At 40.3% G+C, this 5,646-nt stretch overlaps 1 pseudogene; it reads right to left on the bottom strand.

The window, feature by feature from the left end:
* Positions 1-570: 570 nt before the first annotated feature.
* Positions 571-1,845, bottom strand: LOC114647986 (general transcription factor II-I repeat domain-containing protein 2A-like; annotated as a pseudogene).
* Positions 1,846-5,646: the final 3,801 nt, after the last annotated feature.

Genomic DNA, 5,646 nt, shown 5'->3' with positions numbered 1-5,646 from the left:
GAGAGAAGGAGGCGGTCTGAAGAAAAGAGAGAGAAGGCATTGTGTTGGCCTGGACTGTGGGGTATTGGGATCTGTGAGTGAATTATTGGATTATGGAGTACCTCAATAAACGTGTGTGGGGTAATACAAACGTGTCTGCCTGTCTGTGTCCGGGTCAAGTTCCACAATACTTAATACCTATAATATTCTTAATTAATTTCCAATATATATGATATCCCACTATAAGAAACAGTAAATGTAATATTACAATGAGAAAATGTAGAAGATATAACATTTTATTTAATGATCAATCACAAACAGTTTAGAAAATTTCAACTTTTGCAATGTTTAAAAAAACTAGAATCACAAGTTAATGTAAAACAGCAGCATCAACTTACAGTAAACCAAACATGTCAAACAATACAATCAAACAAGTGTGGAGCACAGAATTATTGTACTATTTGAGGAACATTTATAAAAACAATTTAGAAAATGTGCATTTTTTGCAGCATTTAAAAAATAGCATCATAAATTTATTAACTAGTTTTCAAAGACCAACATCACATTAATTTACGTCAGTTCTTTTGGTGTTCAGTGAGAGATATCTAGCCTGTTTTGGGCTTGAACAAGTGCATTGAAGTCAGGTTGAATATCTGAGGTGGATATACGAAGGACAGCACACAAGTGATCATCACTGAGAGAGGATCTATATCTGGATTTGTTAAACTTCATCACTGAGAATGTTTGTTCACAGATGTAGGTAGATCCAAAGAGAAGCAACATCCTCTGAGCATGTCTTCTCAAGTGTGGGAAGATTTCCTCTTTGAGAGAGGAATAAAACTCTACCAGTGATACTGATTTAAAATGCTCGGCCAGTAGATTATCAGACTGCAGATCAATGAGTTCAAGCTGGGCATCACTGGGTGCATTATCCACACTATAAGTAAAGGGAGAAGAAATCATGTGTATTTCACTCTCAACTGTTTTGAAGTCTTCAAATCTTCTTGAAAACTCACCATGCAGTGCCCCTAACATGGATGAATACTTGTGGAGGTGATCGGCTGATAGTGTGACTTCTTTCAGTGTTGGCATGTGAGTGAGAATGCTGCTCTCTAATTGACTTGAAAGAAACTTCAACTTCTCATGAAAGCTGTCACCAAGCTGTACATTTCATGTGCAAAGAGGCCCTTGCCTTACAGTTTGGTGTTTAGTTCATTCATTAATGCAGTCACATCAACAGCAAAGGCCAGATCTGCAATCCAGTGTGTATCTGAGAGCTCTAGAATGTCCTTGTCTTTCTTTTCACAAAACTCCTGAATCTCTGCTCTCAGGTCCCTTACTCTTTTAAGCACCTTGCCAAGGCTGAGCCATCTCACAGCTGTCTGGTAGCCTGTGTCACTGTGTTCACTTTCATGCTCCTCTAACAGAGAAACAAACTGTCTGTGATTCAGTGCTCTTGCCCTGATGAAATTAACTATTTTAGTTACAACAACATGGCTAATTTTTAGCACTGACTTGCACAACATCTCCTGATGAATGATACAATGCAAAAATATCAATTTCTGTTCTGGGTTAATTTCAGTCACTTTATCTTGCATCCGCCTCAAAAGTCCAACATTTTTCCCCGTCAGATTTGGACAGCCATCGGTTGTAACACTTACCAGTTTGTCCCATTTTAGTCCCTGCGTGTCCATGGATGCATTTACTTCTGTGAACAAATCACTCCCCGTTGTAGTCCCTTTCATTGGCCGCATAGCTGCCAGCTCCTCCGTCATCTCAAAGTCTTTCGTTAATCCACATACAAAGATAAGTAACTGGGCTGTATCACGGACATCACAGCTCTCGTCCAGAGCCAAGGAAAACAAGACAAAATTGAAGCTCCAAATTCCCCGCGATGTTCTCAACTTGCCTCGTTGTGGTGCGCCTCAAGAGAGACACATTTGCAAATGCGACTTTTTTCTCAGGGCATATTAGCGCTGATGACTCCACCAAACAGTCTTTGATAAACTCTCCATTAGAGAATGGCTTACCGTATCTTGCTATTTTGTGGGATATTACAAAGCTGGTCATGACTGCTGCATCCCTGGATGAGTGGAGCTTTGTAAAAAAATCCTTGTTGCTTTTGCAGTTTAGCTAGCAAATCTTCCGATGCTCATCCCCGCTCTGCATCACTGAAATTCTTGTATATTTCTCCATGTTTACTCTCGTAATGGTGATTCAAATTGTATTCCTTAAGCACTGCTATATGTTCTCCACACACTAAGCACACAGCTTTACCTTTGATTTCAGCAAATAAATATTTAGCAGTCCACGCCTTGTTAAAAACTCTACATTCTGCGTCAATTTTTCTTTTTTTAACATTCACTGACGTGCATAAGCACACTGATAATTAAGAAAAATAATAGTGGCCTTCAAAATAAAAGCCGTGTAATTGTATTTCGTGCACCTATCACTAAGTAATAGATGTTGCTACACTTTTACTACGAACTCACATGGGCCAGTCAAAGGTAGTCAGCGGGCCGGATGTGGCCCGCCGGCCGTAAAATGCCCAGGTCTGCCCTAGAGGTTTATTTTCTGCTCTCCCATTACCTGGAGTTTTTGGATTCCTCCCCAAATTGACCATGTGACAATAGGATTTCTGCTCTGTCCTGTAGCATTATGACTATTAAATACTTAAAAACTTTGTTTAGTTAAAAGTAATTTAAGTTATGCTTAGACTTTCACATTTCATTTACTTATTTATTTTCATTTTGTATGTATGTTGTGGAGAGCAGCCCTGACACAGACAGGCAGACACCGATGGCTCAAAACCACACACACATTTATTATACATTTTCTATTTACAAGTGCTGCGGTGGGTTGGCACCCTGCCCGGGATTGGTTCCTGCCTTGTGCCCTGTGTTGGCTGGGATTGGCTCCAGCAGACTCCCGTGACCCTGTGTTCGGATTAAGCGGGTTGGAAAATGGATGGATGGATGGATATTTACAAGTGTATCACACAACCCAGTGCCCCTGCACCAAGCACCCTCAGTCCAGGCCTCTCACAATGCCTCTCTCTCTTCACCGCCTCCACTCCTCTCCTCCGAGCTCTGTCCACTTCCTCCTGACTCCAGCTTATGAATGGAGGGAGGCGGCCCCTTTTATGTCCATCTGGACATGCTCCAGGTGCCTCCCGATGAGCTTCCTGTGGCACTTCCTGGTGTGGCAGAAGTGCCACACGAGCACCCGGAAGCACTCCGGGTGTCCCTGGTTTTCCTTCCGCCAGCACCTCCGGATGTGGCGGAAGTGCTGACGTCCAGGGCTTTTCAGGCATCTGAGCGCCCCCTGGCGGTGACAATGGGCCCCTATAGGATTGAGCTTCCATGCTCTGTTCCCGTGGTCCCCATACCAACCAGGGCGGCTGCCCTTTCATGGTCCGGAGGAGGCACAGTCCCTCCTCCGGTCCTTCTAGGTGTCCCGGCTGGGTGCCGCCCCCAGCCGCTCGCCACATTGTATGTATGCATGTATGTGTGTATGAATTTAGTTATTGTTATGCTATTTATATATTTTATATTTTATACTTTTATATTTGTTGTAATTGTAATTCTTTCTTTTGCTTCTTGTAAAGCACTTTGAACTACACATTCTTTATTAAAAGATGCTATATGAATAAATGTTGGTGGAATACGGTGTCACATGCGCTTAGGGGACACCCAAAGGGTCCAAATCAGGGCAACAAAACATTACAAAAGGGGTTAGTGATGAGTATTAATGCTTTCTCTCTTTCTCCCTACAGATCTGCAGAAGAATAACCAGTTTCCTCACTTCCGTCCCGTCCTGATGACCTCACCCTACTTCCTGCCGGCTTAATATAAAAACGAGTTTATTTACTTTTTATTTGTCCCCAAATTTTTGTTTTGCCTGCCTCAAATCTGTTACAACAGTAAGTGTGAAAATCCATTAGTAGCGCACACATACAAGGTACAGTATTAACCACTTTGTTTTTATTGTCTAAAGTCATCAATTCCAAAATTGCACTGAAGATTCTCCCAAATCTGTCTCCCAAATCCCAGTTCCCTGTGTTGGGCTCTTAGCTAGGAGATGGCGTTCTGATATTTAGACAAGTGGCTGTGTGTTAAAGTCAGCAGAATGTAACATATTCATGGCACAGCTTGTTATTTTCTAATAAAATGTGATCTGCTCACCACTTCCCTCTTACCTGGTGTTGAGGACACACACAGAGCCCGAGGATTATTATGAGCAAGAACTGACTGATAGATGATAAGAAGGCAATAAATTGTACTCAAAGGGGTTAGCGAAGGTCAAAATACCAGAAGACAAAAGGAGTTGAAGGAAAACAAAAGGCAAAACAAAACCGTAAGTCAAATGTTGAAGAGTTAAAAACCCAAGTCTGGGGTCTGCTTGCTTTAAAGCTAACTAGCACTTACAAGAATGAGATATTTTGCATCCACCAAGGGATAACTGATATGCAAACGGCAGGATATTTATATATTAACTTTCTATGATGTCATGGTGAAATGATCAATACCTAAGGCATGAAATAAATAAAGAAAATCAAAATGATAAGTAAAAAAGTACTTTTAATTTCAATCCAAGTTGCAAAACAAACACCAGAAATAGATTCTACAGTGTATAAAAACCCATATAACTCAATCATAAAAATGCAGAAATGTATATATACTTCACCCAGCCCTACTATTGCTGGGCACCTCTGCATTAAGGTACCTTAAGCTACGTTTTGTGTCTAAACTTTTTACATTATTTTTAAAAACATGTAAATAAACGTGCATTAGTGTGCCCTATGACAGGGAGACATGGCTTCTAGGACTAGCTCCTGTCTGGCATATATTGCTGCTTTGCAGTGAATTGTTAATTTGTCTTTACCTTGCACTGCTTGAGTGAGCGTGCAGAGTTTTTGACTCTGATGTGATTTCATACCATTCCATTTCATTTTGCATTTTCATCTGTGTCTGTAGTGCGTATATGGTGAGCCAATGCTGTATACTAAGGTAAAAACATAGTTCATAGAAAACTGATGGATTCTGCAATAGTGGTTTTAATACCAATTTTAAATATATGCTATCAAGCATACCAGAATAATTTAATAGTTGGAAAATCCACCACAGAAAATGAATTGAGTGATTTTGTCAAAAATGAATAATTTTATGTGAGTGTTTAAATTTCATATTGCATCAAAGCTTCATTCAATGATGCTCTGCATACTTTGAACACATTACAAAATATAGGCATGGCGTAACATTGAGGTGCGCATGAGGACTGAGCTCAGTAGGTAGGTTTAAATTTCAGGGGTTCAGTGGCCAAAGACTATTTTAGTAGAATTGTGCAAAAGGCTGAAAACAGGCCTGGATGGGCTAATCCATCACAGGACCCACTCTCACTCACTTACACACATAAACACACACACACACACCACAATTTGCAATTGCCAATAAACATAAATAAATTTTAAAAATGTTCCTTCTTTGCTTGAGCATATCTAGCCATTGCATTTTATATGAAATTGGACTTGAAAATCAGATAGATGTTAGGAAATAACAGAAGTGAAAGGCAAACCTTATACAGCGAATGACCATTATGAATATCAGGTGAAAGTGGTACTCAAGTGGTAAATTATAAGGTGACAAGATTTTCAAAGTCCAAACCTGG

The sequence above is a fragment of the Erpetoichthys calabaricus genome, chromosome 1 (genome assembly GCF_900747795.2).
Source record: "Erpetoichthys calabaricus chromosome 1, fErpCal1.3, whole genome shotgun sequence".
Lineage (NCBI taxonomy): Eukaryota > Metazoa > Chordata > Cladistia > Polypteriformes > Polypteridae > Erpetoichthys > Erpetoichthys calabaricus.
The sequence above is the reverse complement of the archived record's forward strand: the minus strand, read 5'-3'. Positions and strand labels throughout refer to the sequence as shown.